Source organism: Arvicanthis niloticus, chromosome X, assembly GCF_011762505.2.
Source record: "Arvicanthis niloticus isolate mArvNil1 chromosome X, mArvNil1.pat.X, whole genome shotgun sequence".
NCBI lineage: Eukaryota > Metazoa > Chordata > Mammalia > Rodentia > Muridae > Arvicanthis > Arvicanthis niloticus.
In genome coordinates, this window is record NC_047679.1 from 110,470,103 (window position 1) to 110,486,595 (window position 16,493).

The 16,493-nt window shown below is 40.8% G+C and overlaps 1 long non-coding RNA gene and 1 pseudogene across 1 annotated transcript in view; one reads left to right on the forward strand and one right to left on the reverse strand.

The window, feature by feature from the left end:
- The window catches only part of LOC117695129 (ATP synthase F(1) complex subunit gamma, mitochondrial pseudogene), a 2,196-nt pseudogene extending 528 nt beyond the window's left edge, over window positions 1–1,668 (forward strand).
- Window positions 1–16,171, reverse strand: part of LOC143435451 (uncharacterized) — a 26,457-nt gene extending 10,286 nt beyond the window's left edge. Inside the window, exons 1-2 of the long non-coding RNA XR_013105771.1 lie at window positions 16,033–16,171; window positions 11,102–11,206 (exon numbers count right to left, since the gene is read on the reverse strand). This is a non-coding gene — a long non-coding RNA (uncharacterized LOC143435451). The remainder of the gene's footprint in view (window positions 1–11,101; window positions 11,207–16,032) is intronic.
- Window positions 16,172–16,493: the final 322 nt, after the last annotated feature.

Here is a 16,493-nt window from a genome sequence, read left to right on the forward strand (position 1 = left end):
TCAGAACGGCTTAGGAACCACATGACCATGTGTTGCTGGAGGCAAGATGATTAGAAGATATTTGATTGGTCACAGTATGCAAAGGGAAAAAATAATTACATAACCTCAAATTCCTTGAAAAAAAAAAAACATACTTGAACACTAAGGGAAATGTAATCATAGCATAACTCCTTGGGTCAGTGGTGAATGTGTTTCCATTATCTCATGATGATAGCTTTACATTGTGGCATAACTCTATTGTTGTATGAATGTTAAGTAGAATAAATCTCCATCTTCTACTATAAGATGGCAATAGACCCATGCTAATGAATGAAACGGTAACTATGTACATGTGTTATTTAGAAACATGGAAACGATTAAAAAGTAAAGGTTAAATACATAAAAGTACACAAGCTAAGAGGGCAGATGAGCTGGGAACTTCTGCACATGTGTAATGAGACCCTTTCGCCTGACCTTTAAGGTTCTACCATGTTCTCACAGGGAACATTGCTGGGCTGTTGGCCTGTGCCTTGAAGCTGCAATGGATCTAAGTTGGAAACACTGGAACTTAGAAAGATATTACCAGGAGACTGAAATGCATCAAAAACATCTAGAAAATTACCAACTCTGTGACGTCTGCCAGCTGAGCAGTATATTCATGTTGAATGGGAGATGGAGCTGGCTGAGGTGTATAAAACAAGTTCCTTAATTCTGTATAAGAAAATAAGCTGATAGTAAGGAGCATGAGGACAAGAAGAAACACACAATTCTTTATTAGGATGTCCTCAGATCCAAGGCTTTGTGGTCCTAACCAGTTTTAAGTGGCTATCCTCACAGCTGCTGGAAAAGAAGTTATGCTTGTTAGATTGGTGAAAAAAATCAGGGGCATACTTTAAGGAACCCACTCTTACCAGTTTTGGGTACTATTCAAAGATGTGGGGTGAAGGTCCCTACTTTTGGAGATGTGTCATTGTCCTTGGATTGTTAACTTCTGGGTATGTGTTTGATGAAGGCTTTATCATTTTTAAGCAGTTCAAGTCTGTTATCTCCTATAAGACGGAAGGGAAGACAATTTATCAATCAATATCATTGCAACTGCTGAAAGCATGAACATTTATGGTGACATGGATGCTGACGTGCTGCAGAATTACCAGAAATACAGTTTGAACAATGAGATCTACTACTACCTGAAGGAGTCTACCACAGTGAGCATACTGCCAGAACGATGGCCGTGAACAATGCCAAAAAGAGCATTTCTGATATGATTACCAACTTGGTGATGATGTTCAACTGCACCTGCCAGGCTATCATCATGAAGGAGATGATTAAAATCATCTCTGGGGCCACTGCTCGATTAATAGAAGTCAAGATGCATCCTCAGACAAGAGGTAAAGAAAGAAAACTCAGCAAGCTGTTTTTGACTGATTGTTGTCTTTGTTAGAAGAAAGATGGTCCACTGGGTTACAGAGACAGCAAGGAGTTTGTCAACTATCTTAAATCAAACAACTTACCATGAGAAAAAAAGTTAAAAGTTAAATGTGGCACATATGTAGGCAGAAGAAGAACTGGAGATGTATTCCATAGGAAAAGTGACATAATATTGCAATACAACATGTATTACTTTTGTAAAAACAAAGACTATTGGCTGGGGAGATGGCTCAGTAGGGGAAAGGTGTTTGCTGTACAAGCAAGAAGACCTGAAATGGATTCCCTAGAACTTATGTTAAAAAGCAAGGTGTAGTTGCATACATGTCTATAATCCTATCACTGTGGGAGGTGGAGTGGTATCAGAAGGATTACCGAAACTTGCTGGCTGCCAGCATAGTTCTAGCTTTAGTGAGAGACTGTTTTCAGGGAATAAGGTAGAGAGGAATAGAACAAGTGTTCTGACATCCCCCACTAGGCTTTACTCATGGGAATGTACACTTGCATGTACACACACACACACACACACACACACACACACACACTCACACATACCAGAACACTTGGATGATGGTTAATTTTTTGTCAACTGCATACAAGCTAGGGTCATCTGGGAAGAGTACATTTCGATTGAGAAAACGTCTCCATACAATTGGCTTGTAGGTGTAAGCTTGTGCGTGTGTGTGTGTGTGTGTGTGTGTGTGTGTGTGTGTGTGTGTGTATATATATATGTGTGTGTGTGTGTGTGTATGTATATGTACATATGTATATATATATGTATATATATATACAAGCTTATATATATATATAATTTTTATTTGTTTTATTGGATATTTTATTTACATTTCAGATGTTATCCCCTTACCCCATTTCTTGCTCCTGCCCAGAAAACCCCTATCCCTTCCACCTCCTCCTGCTTGTATAAGGATGTGCCCCCACCTACTCCCCACTCCTATCTCCCGCCCTCGAATTAACCCACACTTGGTGTCCAGCCTTCATGGGACCAAGGATCTCCTCTCCCACCTATGCTCAACAAGGCCATCTTCCCCTACATATACAGATGGAGCCATGGGTCCCTCCCTATGTGCTCCCAGGCTGGTGGTTTAGACCCTGGGGAGCTCTGGTTGGTTGGTATTGTTGCTCTCCTCATGGAGCCTCAAAACCCTTTCAGCTCCTTCAGTTTACTCTCTAACTTCTACACTGGGAACCCTTTGATCAGTTCAATGGCTAGCTGTGAACATCCGCCTCTGAATATGTCAGACTCTTGCTGACCTCTAAGGAGACAGCTATATCAGGCTCCTGTCAGCATGCACTTCCTGACATCCACATCAGCATCTACCTTTGGTGACTGCACATGGGATGAATACTCAGGTAGAATGGTCTCCAGACGGCCCCTCCTTCAGTTTTAGTGGAAAGGAAAGATTAATAGGGAAGAGGAGAATGTGGACCTGTTTATAAATAGTTCTTTATAGTGAATCCAGTCTGTATTGTCAGGTTATCAGCAATTCAGTTCACATGAATCAGCATTGGTATCTCAACCCACTCGCAAACACCAGTCACAAAAGAAACCATGAAGCTCTGCCAGTTGGCCTGAGTCTTTGGCCAGAAGCTGCCAGAACACCACCAGAAGTTCTTTAGTGGAATTTCTCTCTATGAAGTCACAACAAACCAACGATGGCCAGCAAAGACTGGCAAGGTGAACCAATACCACAAACTGCCACCCACTGTCTCTTGGGTTAAATTTATACCCTTTCCAAATATCATGTGTTTTTTTTTTTTCAAACATCTGCTCTAACAAAACATCACTTGACCTTTTTCTAGGCTGCTTCCAGGAAAGCACCACATGTCTGTTCTCAGCAAAACATCCTCCCATGTGTCTGCTTCATCAAAAACATCCTCTCATAAGAGAGTTTCCAGAAAAACATCACATGACACAACTGAGTCTCCAAAGAAACCAGAAGTTTCCATTTCCTGTAGGCAAGATTAAGGAGCCATTTTCTTTTTATTAATTGGTTGGGAATGGCCCATCTTACTGTGGATGGTTTTACTCCTGGGAAGCTGGTCCTGAATGGTATTTTTAAAAAAAAAAAAAATGGGCAGAGCAAGCCATGGAAACAAGTCAATAAACCCCATTTCCCTGTGGCCTTTGCTTCATTTTTTTGCCTCCAGGTTCCTACTGTGAATTTTTGTACTGGCTTTCCTCCATGATGGATTTTAAGTTGTAAGCGGAAATAAACCCTTTCCTTTCCAGATGGCTTTTGGTCATGGCATTTGTCATAGCTATGGAAAGCAAACTAAGATAGTAGCGTAACATAAGGTAAAATGGAAGACAACGTTTCACCACACTTTCTGACAGACACCAAGTAGTTTCCTTCAGCAGTAATTGGAGAAGAGTGTCACGAGCTCTTCTGTGTTGAGATCCTAGGTCGTTAACAGGTTGTTCATCTGCTGAGTAATCATGGGAGATGAAATCCATAATTTTATTTATTTTGGATAATTTAAATCGATTAAAGATTTCTTCTCTTTTTGAACTTTATTTTTAAGGTTTTGATTTTTTAATACAAAATAAAGCATTTGGGTGTGGTACTCCCAGGCTTACTTTGTTATTTATTGTTGAACATCCTTTTCCCTCTCCCAATCACCCTGCCTTCCTCTTGTTGGTTTCCTTTCCTCATTACACCAATAGCTTTCACGTCACATGTAACCTTTTACCCTCATTTGTCCCCTCAGCCATGATTTAATATCTCTATTCTCCTTCTCTCTGTAGACACAGGTTTCTAGTCTACCTTCATGACCTATACACATACCTTTACATATATACAATAAACGAGAATACATTTTAGCAACCATATATGAGAGAAAACATACTTCATTTGTTCTTCTGAACCTGGTTTTCCTCACTTATTGTAATAATTTTCTGTTCTATCAATTTTCCTGCAAATGTCCTGGTTTCATTTTTATTTATGAGTGGATGGAAGGCCACCATGTTTGTGGACCATATTTTTTTATTCACTCGTCTGCTGATGGATGTCTAAGCTGATCCACTTCGTGGCTATTGTGAAAAATGTGAAACAATAAATATGGGATTGTAAGTATCTCTGTTGTCAGATTTAGAATTTTTGGGTATATGCCCAGGAGTGAGTGATATAGCTTGGTCAAATGATAGTCCATTTTTCAGTTTTTGAGAAAGCTCCATACAGATTTCCATAGTGGCTTTACAAGTTTTACAGTCATTTTAAAAGATTTATTTATTTATTTTATATGTGTGAGTATACTGTCCCTGTCTTCAGACACATCAGAAGAGAGCATCGGATCCCACTACAGATGGTTGTGAACCACCATGTGGTTCCTGAGAATTGAACTCAGGACCTCTGCAAGAGCAGTCAGTGCTCTTAACCACTGAGCTATCTCTCCAGCCCAACTTTTACAGTTTTAAGACAAGAGTGTGGAGTGAGACAATCCTGAGCAAGGAATAATTCTAAACATGGATATAGAAGATATTAGCTCAAATCCTGATCAGGACAAAGTTCAGTTGCACAGGTGGCTGAATGCAAGGTACTTTTTGTATCAGAGAAACTCTCACATATATCCCAGTTGAGGAACCAAAACAAACAAAGGTATTTCATTCATAAAGGACTTTCAAATGGATTGTCTTGTTTGAATCATGTAAGGCCAAGGTCATCTAGCTAATGTATAGATAAAGATGGGGCAGCCACTGGGATCTAGTACTGACTTGAGAGACCCTGGCTTTGCTACCACTACACAAAAGTGCTTTTGCTAGTGGAGATTTTAAGGGTAAGTATAAGCTGTAACATTCCCAACAGGATAGGCTTGGCTATTGTCTTAGTTAAGGTTTCTATTGCTGTGATCAAACACCATGGTCAAAAGCAACTTGGGGAGGCAAGGGTTTATTAACTTATAGACTGTCATTCTATGGGAAGTCGGGGCAAGGACTCAAGGAAGGAGCTTGGGGCAGTAGCTGATATATAGAGTCCATGGAAGATTGCTGTTTACTGGCTTGCTCCTCATGCTTTGCTCAACCTGCTTTTATTCTAGTACCGAGGACATCATCCCAGGGGTGGCACTATCTCCAGTGAAATTAATAATCATTCAAGAAAATGCACGGCAGACATTTCCCCCTTCCAAGATGTCTCTATCTTATTCCAAGCTAACATAAAACTAGCTGACACAGTTACCCATCTCCAACCTTCCCATTAACAGAGACATGTAAGGGGGAGTTTGGAAATGTCTCAGTGAGGAAACTAGTTGCTACTCAAGGGTGAGAACTTGAGTTCAAATATTCAGAACCAAAGTAAAGCTGGATACAGATGTGCATACAAGTGTTATCACTGCCTTCCTACTGTGAGTTGAAAGAAGTAGAGATAGCAATATCCCTGGGAGCTCAAGGGCCAGCAACATAGTGTATATACTGGTATGTATAATGAGGAATAACAAGAAAGGCTGTCTCAAGGAAGAAGGTGAGGACCGATAGTCGTGGTTGTCCTCCACATGTTATGGCACATGAGTGCTATCACACACACACACACTACAAAGATTAAAAACAGGTAGAAGGGGCTAGTGAGATGAATCAGAGTTTAAGAGCATACATGTATTGCTCTTATAGAAGACCTAGGTCCTATTCCTAGTGTCTACATGGTGATTCACAACCACCCATGACTTCAGTTTCATGGGATCTAAGATCCTCTTTTACCCTCTGAGAAAAATTTCTTGAATGATGATTAATATCATATACATACAGGCGAAGCCATAGTCTATATAAAATACAATAAGTTAATATAAAACTATTTTTACATTGAGACAAATATTAGTTAAAAGCAGAAAGAAGAGATCTACTCAGTGTAGCCTTATGAAGAAGAGGAATAAACCAAGAGACAAGTTGTCCTCAAGTCTATCTTCAGAGCCCGGACATGAGTTTCAGGCTTAAATAACAGGTCAAACATGTGCATAAATAAGTAGGCTGCTCAAGATCTGGTCTTAACCTATCATTGACACAACATTGTCTTGTTTTTTTTTTCTGCAAGGTAGACCTACAGGTTGTCAGATGGGAAATCTTGGAAGAAAAATTCTTCTTTTGGCTGAATTTCCCCCTAGGCAATGTTCTTCTACTTTCATGCCATATATACATATATAACATGCACACACACACATACACACACACACACACACACACACACACACACATAGTCTAGGAGTCACAGATGTGAGAAAATATACAGCTTTTTGCAATTGGATTAATTCACTTAATATATTGGGTCTGATTTTATCCATTCTCCTACAAATAACATAACTTCATTCCTTATGGCTAAAAAAAAAGTTCACTGTGTATATGTATCCCACAATGGAGAAATGAATAAGGACAATGTGGTGTAATTCACAGGATATTTGTGGGCCACTCCACTCTGAGCACAAACATGTGGCAAGCAAACTCCTGCTGCACACACCTTTCTGTTGTTCCTCCTTCTCTCTTTCTTCCTCTTCTGGTTTGGTTATTTATTCATTCATTATATTTGTTCATTTGAAGACAGGCTGGTATTTCGTAGCCCAGGCCTCAAACTTGCAGTGATCTCCTCACCTCTATTTACCTCCCAAGTGTTGGGTACACACCTGCATGCTTGGCCTCAGTTTCAGCTCTTGCAAAAACCCACCATCAACCTGTCCTGACCTCTATCGTTCTTTCTATGGACAAAATAAAGGCCAATGTAGAAAGGGGCACCAGGGAATACAAGGTGAGGCAGACACAGAGAGGGAAATCAGGTTCTGGTCCCAACATTTGATAAGATTTCCAGAACTGAGTCTTGCCACTGCTGGCCCTCAGGACAGAAGACACATAACAGAAACACAGGGCATGGACATTGCAAAGACCCCACAGTAGGAAGGTAACACTCTACACAGTTTATCAGCCTTCCCAGAAGAAAACCAAAACATTTGCTCAGTGTTACGTGTCAGTCCCATCAGATCTCTAATTGCCCCAACCAGACGTCTGGTAGGCTGGATGCCATCCAGAACAATGTCCAAATCAGCACCTTAAGAAGTCCCGCCAAGCTAGGAGGAGCCTGGGAAGCTTCCTCACTGTGGGACTACTGGGAGGAGCTCATCTGGGTAAGTCAGAGAGATAAATGATGAGGACTTTGCTTCAGAGTTCTTCAAAGGGTGACTCTCGGAATGTTCCTATTGTTAGGGCCAGCCTTGGCAACTCAAACATAGCCGTGTTTTCAGGGCTATAGTTTAATTGATATAGTACCTGTCTAACGTAGAGAGAGCCCTGGTTTCCAACTCCAGCACTCTAGGCACGCCGGGACCCTCCTACAATCTCAGTAGTCATGAGGTAGAGAGGCAAGGGTAGTAGATGCTCAAGGGACTACTTAAAAACTAAAAATAAACATAAATGAACTCAAGGGTAAAAGAGATGGCTCAGCAGTTAAGAGCAGTGGGTGTTCTTCCCACTGCCCACGTGGTAGCTCATGACCAGTGTGGTAAGGTGGGGCAGAGCACTCTTTAGATGAGTCGGCCTGGCACCAGATGGACGATATACCAAGAGGCCCTGGGAAACACCAAGATGAGTAAGTAAGTGGTGGAGAGACAAAAGAGAAAGAGAAACAGAAGGAGGTATTCACAAATGAAGAGAGGCAGAACTGGAGACTTGAGGGTAGTGAGGAACAGCCAAATGCCAACTAAGGCCATGGTGAGGTTCTGCCCCAGGCTGCTGCCAAGGGCCATGTCTGGGTCTGTGGCCCTGCAGCATTGGTTGGGGGTGGAGTAAGAGTCTGCATTGATGTCCATGGTCCATGTTACTACCAAAGGCCATGCAGATGTTCCTGGTCTGGGCTGCCACCTGGGGCCATGCTGATGTCAAAGGTCTGTGAAGAGCTGACCCTGTCCTGAGGGAATGGGAGCCAGTAAGCTGGCCCACTCTTCAACAGCTGCAACATTCAGGGGAGGGGCCCTGGCCCTTGCCTGGGAAGAATGGGAGAGTTGCCCCCTCACCTTGGCATGAGCATGGAAGAACTGCCAGGCTAACCAAATCAGCTACTACCCAGACCCAGATCCAGATTCTTATCCAGATCCTGGGTTTTAAGTTGGCCCAACCTCAACATAGAAGTTTCTCTGCTTTTTGAGCAACAAATCAAATGGAGAATATGAAGACTAGCTCTGTAACATCTTTTAAAAGACCTGTATCCCTTGTATCTTTTGGTTACATCATCTAAAAGTACTGTCCTTGCCTCATATAATGAAGATGAACACATCATACTATATAGTAGTTTAGCCCCTAGGAAGGGTAGAAGCAAGAAGGAAGTAACTCATAAGTTCCAGGTGTCCGAATCCCATTATTCACATGACTACACATAGCTGCAAGCTGCGAAGAATGTTGGGAAATGGTGTTTGTGTTCTGGAGAGTCAGCTTCCTTGATGAATCCAAGGGACTTCTCATAATGTTCAAGGAAATAAAAGAATGGACAGTCAAAGAAAAATGTAAGTCTCTACCTTGTATCACTTGGCTTTCTAATTGGAACAGGCAAGTCTGGGAGTGAAGCACTTTGAAGTCAGATTGAGGAGGGAACTTGGCCAGTTAGTTACAGTGTATGGGGGCTGGCAAGATGAAATCAGTGGGTAAAGACAGTTGACACCAAAGCCTGACAACCTGAGTTCAGTCTTTGGAACCCAGACAATGAAAAGAGAGAAGTGACTCCCCACGTTGTTCTTTGACCTCCACACGAATACTATACCATTCCTGACCATATGCATGCACACACATAATTCAATAAATGTAAAAACAAAAGAGGTAAAATATTTTCACTTTTGATTTTTCAGGTGATGGATTGGTCAAGAGTGTTTTCAAAGCTGGGCGGTGGTGGCACACGCCTTTAATCCCAGCACTTGGAAGGCAGAGGCAGGTGGATTTCTGAGTTCAAGGCCAGTCTGGTCTACAGAGTGTGTTCCAGGACAGAGCCAGGACTACACAGAGAAACCCTGTCTCGAAAACAACAACAACAACAACAACAACAACAACAACAAAAAAAAAAAAAAACAAAAAAAAACCCAAAAAAGAGTGTTTTCAAAAGTCTTGTGCTCTGAACACTTTCCCCCAAATAAAAATCTCTTACATTGAACTCCCAGCCCCTATTATTCTCAGAAGTATCTAGAGACAGTGCTCTTAAAGTGGCAATTATGCTAATATGAGATGATTATAGTTGTGCTGGCTAATTTTATATCAACTTGCCACAAGCTAAAGTCATCTGAAAGGAGAAAACGTCAATTGAGAAAATGCCTCCATACCATTGGGCTGTACACAAGCCTGGAGGGCATTTTCTTAATTAGTGACTGAAGGAAGAGTTCCCAGCTCATTGTGTGTGGTGCCACCCCTGGGATGGAGGTCCTCCGTTCTACAAGAATGCAGGCTGTGTAAGCTATGGTGTACATTGCCTCCACTCCTGCCTCTAAATTTCTGCCCTCTTTGAGTTCCTGTCTTGACTTCCTTCACTGAAGGATTACATTGTGGAAGTGGAAGATAAATAAAGCCTTTCCTCCCCGAGTTGCTTTTGGTCATGGTGTTTCATCACAGCAACATAACTGCAAGTAAGACATTAGTGATCCCTAATCCAAGGTGTTATCTGACATTATAAGAACAAAACATTTAGATGTGCATTTACAACAAAAATATAATATGAAGGCAGAGATTAAAGGTACCCATTGACAAAGCAAGGCAATTGACCTTAGAAGCCACAAACCCAGGGAACAATTTTTATCTTAGACTACTAGACACTGGCAGAAATAGAACACAGATTCTGTTGTTTGAATATTTAAAGTTGTTGTAGTCTAGTATTACGGCCCTAACAACTAAGAGACAATGCTTGACAGTGCTTTGAGAAGGACTCTTGACTACCAGGTTTACCTTTATTTTTGACTACCTTTATTTTTGTTTGAAGAGATTTTTATTTTTGAAAGTGATGAGAGACCTTTTAAGCCAGGCAGTTGTGGGGCACACCTTGAATCCCAGCACTCAGGAGGCAGAGGCGGGTGGATTTCTAAGTCTGAGACCAGCCTGATCTATAGAGTGAGTTCTAGGACAGTCAATGCTACACAGGGGAACTCTGTCTTTAAGAAAAAAAAAAACAGAAAAAAAGAAAGAGGAAAGAAAAAAAGAGACATTTTAAAATATTGTACACTATATCAGTAAAAATAAAGTTAAATTGCTTGACTTCTTACATTAACTAAAATATGGAATATTGTAAAAATTCCCATGGCCTTGCATGTTGGTATTTCTATCCCATCTGGGTTACTGGGGACCAGAAAGATGAGAAAGCTTAAAATAAGAGAAACCATGTTAGAAGATAAATACTGTAGAGAAAACAAGTAGGATTTGGGGGCTAAGTGTATCTCTTTATCAGCAAGGTGAGGAAGGAGATGAAGTCTGTGAATATATGTGTTTTATATGTGCGTGTGCGCACACACGCACCATATATAAAATTAATCACTGGTTATGTACTTTAAAGAGTGAATGGCTCGTAAAGACTAGCCCACAGAGTTGTATTTACTGGAGATCATAGTACCTTTGGGAAGTAGGTATTTTAAGTCCTCTTTAAAATACCCTCAATGGGATAAAGGGGATTGTATCAAACTTAGAGCCTTCTACACAGATAACCTATGGAATGGGAGAAAATATTTTCAAACTACATACCTGATAAGAAGTTCATATCCAAAGTTGGTTAAATTCTCTGTAGCCAGAGGTTGTACATCTTCAAATCTCACCAACCATGCCCTGCAATGTCTTTCAATACTATGCCTGTACAAGCAAAAATTTTCTTGTGATTATTTCTTAAACAATACAGAGTAACAACTGTTTACATAGTGTTTATAATATGCTATCTATCATATGTTAATCTAGAGATGACTTAAAATTATATAGGAGAGGATACGACATGCAAATGCTATGCTATTTCAAATAGGAGACTTGTGCATCTACAGATTTTGATGTCTGTATAAGATTCTGGAACCATCTCCTACAAATACAAAGGAACAACAAAACATAACAAACTCGACCAGTTCAGTTCAATGATGATGAATAACTGTAGTCCACTTAAGCGGACAAAGGGTGACTAGCAATATAGGTTAGCAAGAGTCCCTGGATTTCATTCCAGCACCAAGAGAAGGAACAAAGGGAGAGAGGAGGAAGAAGTATAGAGGGGGGAAAGGGAGGAAAGGAGAAATGAACAAGGAAGAAACCGAGAGAACACAAAAAAAGACAGAAAAAGACCTAGGCAACCCTAGGTAGCATATGTAAAAAGTGGTGTCCAGGCACCTGTAAAGGTTAAAATAGAATCAGGGTCCAGCAAAAGAGTTTGAAGGATAAAGGCACTCCATACCATGCCCGATGAGTTGAGTTTCTTCCCCAGAGCACTCAAGAGAGCTAACTTCTTAACATTGTCCTCTGATCTCCATAGCTATTCTCTAGAACATGTGTCCCATTCCACCCCACACAAAAATAAATAAATAAGTAAATAAATGTTTACAACAGAACTCAAGAAATCGAAGCAGTATACTGACAAGATTTCTGTATTCTCATGCTGTTGCCAAGATAAGGAATCACGTAAATGTTCCTCAATGAATGCATGAAAGAGAAAATTTGTGGTAAACAGATGTACAATGAACTATTTTTCAACCTCAGAGAAGAACAAAATCCTGTCATTTTCATCTAAGGAGAAATAAAATCACTTAGAATCTTCATAATTACTTAGACACAGTTTTGTGGTGTCATCTGGTTTGGGTATCAGGGTAATCCTGGTGGCAAGTTTCATTCAGAACTTTTGAGGAATTACAAGAGACAAGGCCACATGGCTGAAAATTTAAGGCCTGCAGGTGAGCAAATGATACAAATATAAAGTATATTGAGCATATATGCTATCAGAAAAGAAATGTCTAATTAAAAATCAGTAATAGGGGTGGAGAGCACTGACTGCTTTTCCAAAGGTCCTGAGTTCAATTCCCATGAGTTAAATTCACCATTCACATGGTGGCTCACAACCATCTGTAATGGGATCCAATGCCCTCTTCTGGTGTGTCTGAAAATAGCTACAGTGTACTCATACATAAAATAAATAAATCCCTTTTTTAAAAAAAAGAAAAAAATGTCCTTAAAAATTCCAGTAATAGAGGAAACATAGATACACTATACAAAAAGAAAGAAAATTTAACTCTGTAATTGGATTCTATAATAACCACATTCAAATGTTAGAACTGAAGCAATTTAAGAACTCAATATACAGGTTTGGTGGAAGGTTATAGATTCGGAAGAGAGGATTCCTAAATGAGATGACACATCCAAGTGTCAAAACAGAAGGACTCACACAAAAAAAGAGGAAAAAGTTCAAAGAAGTGTGTAAGTGATTTTATCATGACTTATTAATATTGACACATCTTAATCATAGAGATTAAAGGGACTCGTGTTATATCTTCATAGTGCATACAACATGTATTGGCAATATCCATCCACCTTTCTACCCCCAACTCCTCTACCCCCCAGTATCCTTTTCATCTTTCCACTCTTTCATACTCAGGTTTAATTTTTTATTTACATTCCACGGAGACAAGAAGTGTGATAGTTGCCTTTCTGTGTCTGGCTTATTTCATTCAACATGGTATCCACCAGTTTTGTCAATATGGTTGTAAAGGGAAAGATTTACTTTTTTATTACTCAGCCATACCATATTCAATATATATGTATTAATTTCTTTACTCATTCATCTGTTCAGGGGAACCTAGGATGGTCTAGATTTGGGCCACAATAAACACAAGTGTCTTTTTTGTATGTTAATTTCATTTCATTTGAGTCTATGCCAGGAAGTAGGATTGCTACATCATATGAGTTCTATTTTTAGTTTTTCCAGGACATCCCCATTCTATTTTCTGAAGTAGCGAGACTAATTTGTGTTCCACCTAACAGTGAGTAAAGGATCCCCTTTTTCTACATCCTGCCAATTATATTTTTCTTACGATAGCTGCATTTGTATATGAGCTATCATCTCAATGTAGTTTTTATATGCATTTCTTTAATTACTAATGCTACTGAGGACCATTTTTGAGCTAGTATCTTGCTATGTACCTCGGGATGCTCACATAGAGGGGAGAGATCCCAAGAGTACAGGTAAAGGGAAGGAGAGTAAGCTATCTCAGCGATGCTCTGTATCTTTGGATTCTACACTCAGATTTATCTAGTTACAAATCAAAAGTATGGTTTAGGTTGCAGTTATATTCACCACAGCTGTATTCAATAAATGTTGTTTATTTTTCTCTAAACAACAAAATGCAACAATATTTACATGACAATAGTTATTATAATTAACCTAGAGATGACTAGAGATGATTTAAAATATATAAGAGGTTGTATATAGGGTATATGTGACAATTTTCTATAAGAGATCTGACCATCTGCACATTTTGTTATCTTTTGGGCATTCTGGAATGAATCACTCATATTGCATGAAGTTTTCCTTGGGAGATACAAACATCTACTCAACCCACATAGGGTACCAATGACCAACCAAAGTAATGATCCCATTGAAGTCTGAGAATTTGGTGAAACAATGAGATTTTTGGACTTAATTACAGAGCACAGGTGATGGTCTATTTAAAGGGGTATGGGTGACCCCCAAAGCAGCTACATCCAATGAAAAGTCTCACCCCAGCATGCTTCCCACAGCCACACAAATGGAGTTTCCCTTCAGTTCATTTTTCACTCTCTATATACTCTAGCATCTTCTGGGTCCATAAGGCCAGACACAGCTTAGGCACAAATGCATTCGTTTGGGAGAAAGGTGTAGGAAGGAGTATTTAGAATCTCAAAAGAGGGCCTATCAACCCCCATCACTCTCCCTCCCTTTTTGTTTCCACTGAGGGAATATAACAGGCCTGATCTTGGGTGCCCCTTGCAAGTAGTCATAGCTGCTCTGATAATGATGGTAACGGCCATTGTGCTTGGAGGACAGAATGCTACAGCACCAGTCTTAAATGACAATATTCCTCATCTCTTCAGTTGTTCCCAAAAGGCTTCAGATCCAGATCCTCACATTTCAGAAACTGCAAAGCAGGTGGGGAAGCACTTTGGATGATTCACAAGCAAACACTCAGACAGGTGTCTTCCCCCCCCGCCCCCCGTCTGCTCCTGCCTGTTCAGAGGCTGAAAACTGTCCAGCACTGTAGCCCCCACCACCTACTCTTTCAAGTCCCGGTTTCACTCAGAAACTCTCACATACAAATACATGCTGTCACCTTGAAGTTTCCATCAGGGTGAATTCAGATTACATACTACTCCACATGGCTCATTGTGCTGCAAATGTTGGAGACATATTTACTCCTGATATTATCTGCTTATTTTTGTGGCTTTGACAAGAATCCTACTTCAACAGGCCCGGTGAAAACGTAAATTTGCAGATGTGATAACTTCTGCAGGTGAAGAGGTAGTTGATGGCATATCACCCAAGAAGATGACTAATGGGGCAATCCTTGCACTGTCACATCGAGGGTGTATATCTCGAGCTTATAAATACAACCAACTCCATCATCTCGGTTACTGAGAGGGAAGAGTGGCATAAATAATTGAAATTGCTAGGAGAAAGTTCATTTGGATTTGTTTGGGGAATAGATCACAGTTTTTCCTGTAGCAGCAGCAGCAGGTGTTCCTAATTACAGTTTTGCTTAGGCTAATACTGGAATTAGCTTGCATGCACTGAACATATATGTCAAGAGCATGTGTAACTGAGTGGGAAGAGCTGACCCAAGACTCTTGATGCTATTTGATAGGCAATTTGTGTGCAAGGTCTTGAGTCCTCTATTTGTAACTGACCTATCAGAGTGCACACATTAAATGAGAGGCCCTCTCCACATTGACAGGAGGCGTGCCAGATCCAAAGATGCCCTAATTTCTTAGATATCTCAAGATCTCCCTTTGAGATTTGTCTCCCAAACTGCCTTCCTTTTCTGACAGCCTCTCAATTGCGATGTCTGAACCCAAAGGAGTTTCTCGGGACCTGAAGAGCTGGGAGGCATGGTGAGCACAGCAGGAAGTTCTTCAGCCAGCATCTGTAGCTTGCTGATTGCAAATTTCCTATCTCTGGCCCCAACCTCTCTCCCAACCCTAATGGTGTGTGGCTGTGCCTATACATCTCCTGAATATACCAAAAGACCTCCAGTTCCATTGTTTTTTTTTTCCTCAACTCTCCTATGTATATTCCATCTGGGACTGTAGTGTTCTGCTCTCCAGTCCCAGCCTAAGAGCTCGGGAACCAAGCCTGCCATCCTCTTTTCGTTCTTCCACACCATTTTCAGCTGTTGCTGGTTTAGCCTCCCAATTCTCACTTGTGTGTTTGCCTGTCCTCACCCTCATGTGTGCTGAAGTCTCCATCTTGTCTCTTTGTCACATCCATTTTCATAAATGGTGTTCTTTCATTACACCTCAGCCCCAGCTCCTAACTGTCCTCCACAGGGCAACGACACAGAAGGGGCTGTCAGATGGAATTGTGTGCCGTTCCCTGAATGGGCTTCACAGTCTCTACTCTGCACTTTTGCTTCACAAGTACTTCTGTTCCTCAAGCCCTCGCCATGGGTAACACTCACCTTCTGAGAGCCAACTGAAAAATCTCTGTCCTGTGTGAAGCCTTGTCGTTCCTGCGTGCAGCTGCAAATGACTACCGCATTCTCCAAATGTCCCTAATACTTTCTCCTGCCCACATGGCACTGATTCCATCAGTACGGAATGATCTTTGGGAACACACAGAGTGCAAAGTGCAAGAGGGGATAGTCCAAACATTTCGACACAGCTGATAGGACTCAGTTCACTCACACTACAAGTTTGAGTCCAGTTTGCAGACCTACTGCATGCCTTATGACCTTGTACACAAATGCAGTCCGAAGTCTAAATGCCCATGTAATAGCTGAAGGTTTCCTACTTCTAAGCCTATTCAAAAGAGACCTAACACTAGGTCTTGTCATTAATTCAGTGGTCTGGGACATGGTACCCACTTCCAGGTCAGTCACACAGTGTGTATTTGTGCTTCTCTGAAATATCAGGCCAATTT